Genomic DNA, 2398 nt, shown 5'->3' on the forward strand with positions numbered 1-2398 from the left:
ACCCATTACAAAAAGATTGACCTACTTCTTGAAGGACAACAGCTAAATCAAGGCCAGGCTTCCAGGATATCAAACACTGAGCCATGATCTGGGTGTGGATCCGGCAACCCAAAAGGGAGAAGAGCGATCTCCATGTGGCGTGGCTGGAATTGGCTAATGCGTATGGGTCAGTCCCACACAGTCTAATTGACTTTGCACTTCTACACCCCAAGATCTGTCATTACCATCCATAGCCAAGCACTTCAACAACTTCCACATGTGCTTCGTGACAGGGCTGCAAGAACTGGAGGTCTCCAATGGAATAGGTTGTTTGATTTTCCTAATACTCTTCATGGCTGCATTTGAGATCATCCTCAGTGGAACGAGGCAAGTGGTTACAATCTGGGGATTGATTTCCTGCTCTAGAACTTAGATGGATGATCTGACAAGCATCCTGCAGCTTCATGTACAGCAAGACTCCTCAAGCACCTAGATGAGCTTATCAAGTGGGTAAGGATGAAGATCAAGCCTGCAAAGTCCTGGAGTCTTTCAATCAGGAAAGGTGTGAGGAGAGATAGGATAGTGTTTATGATCCCACTCCTATTGGAGCAACCTATCAGAACCCTCGGAAGAGACTGCACCGCTGACCTCTCTGACAAACAGATGGGGAGGCTGGTGGAGAAGCAACTGGCACACAGCCTGTCAAAGACCGATAGCAGCCAGCTCCCAGTGAAACTGAGCTGTGGTGCTACCGGTTCAAACTGTTTCAGCACGTGATGTGGCCATTAAAGGTGTTTGAAATCCCATCGACCATGGCCAGCAGGCTAGATGGCATTGCCAACACATTATCTCTCTTTGGTGCAGTTACTATATTGTTTTGTTGTTGTTGTTTTTAATGTTTTCTTATATTTAAATTGCTTTTTGCTTTTTTTGGGGGGGTGTCCTTCATGGTTGGGGATCAAGTCTCTAAGGGGATGAGGGTTTTGAGGAATAACAAGAGGAGAGAAGCTGCAGAGAGGCACGTAAGACTGCAACGCTGCTTCCTGGTCATGTTTTGGGGATTTAATAAATTTGGCTAGAATTCCAGAAATGAGAACTGTTCCATTCAAAGTGCTGTCTCTCCTTTCTAGTTTTCCCAAAGGAGAACAGATGGTTCAACATGTCACTCCTGGTGTGACTGGGGAGGGGACCAGAGAAAACTACATTGTCCAGCTTTGGTTTGGCAAAATTACACACCGATTTAATATTAATTAAAGTGACCTCCAAATTACATAACCGGGTGTCATTACTGTCGATGTGAATTGTAATTTTACAGAATTTACGTTTATTCTTAGCCAGCAGTTTCAGGTTTTCCTGAGTGTCACCTGCTCTGGGTCCTGGAAGACAATTTACTATGGCTCTATGGTGTCTCTAGCTTCCCATGTCTCAAAAAATAGAATCACCAGTAACAAGAATTTGTTCCTCAGTGGGTATGTCACAGAGTGGGGAAAAACGATTAGAGACAACTATGCATCCTCCTCACCATCATCCAGCCATCCTGTTTTCCTGTCCCATCCTGTCCTAGTCAGCCAGGAAAGAGCTAACAGTGGCTACGCTGCACTACCTTTGGGCGCACAGACTACAGGGGCCTGGCTAGCTACGTGTTTTTCAAGGGTGTGGAGCAAAGTCTCCAATTCAGTGATTCTGGCCTCCAGAGCTGTAAACAGGCTACATTTATAACAAGTAATATTATTACTACTGAAGAAGTCTGAGGAGTAACTAAACATCCATTAGAGATGTACTTTCCCAGCTAAAGACCAAACACAATAAGTGTTAACTTTAAAGTTGACATATTGCAAAGTGTGACTGTTAATGCAATTATCTCTCACAAATCTTATAGTATGCAAGATGTGATGCCACCACTGTCCACATACCAAACAGTCACACAAGGATCTTGAGGGAAAATAATCCTTGGACTTTAATCTCACCATCCCACTATCAATAAGAGATGCTGACTAATTCCAACCTACAAACTGAGGATTTACACTCAAATCTAGAAGCACATGTAAAAAAAACACAGAGTACACGTGCACATGTGAATGCTTAAAGCCTTATATACACACAAGGGGCTTACTGTAATCTGTGGCTAGCTGCCTCTAGCACTCATGAAGTCATGGCAAGTTGCCATGATGACAACATAGTAAGACATCACAAACGTACCTCTAACACAAACAGCATGTACAGCCTCATTTATCAAAGCCCTTTCCTGGTCTCTTTTGCTTCATGTGGATGTATATTCACATCCTCTACATGCCTTGTCTTGTCACATCCACATGTCTTTACATTCCTGTATAATTAAGTCTGAGTACCTATTTGCCTTAGCAACCTGTTCTTGTGTGAGTAAATGTTAAGCCTTTCACCACAAGCAGACAAAAAGAGC

The 2398-nt window shown here is 43.5% G+C and overlaps 1 pseudogene; it reads right to left on the minus strand.

Moving 5' to 3' along the window:
• Nucleotides 1-1041: 1041 nt before the first annotated feature.
• LOC146393343 (uncharacterized) lies at nucleotides 1042-1745 on the minus strand (annotated as a pseudogene).
• Nucleotides 1746-2398: the final 653 nt, after the last annotated feature.

This window comes from Perissodus microlepis, chromosome 1, assembly GCF_051167445.1.
Source record: "Perissodus microlepis isolate ML-2025 ecotype Zambia chromosome 1, ASM5116744v1, whole genome shotgun sequence".
In the NCBI taxonomy this organism is placed as follows: Eukaryota; Metazoa; Chordata; class Actinopteri; order Cichliformes; family Cichlidae; genus Perissodus; species Perissodus microlepis.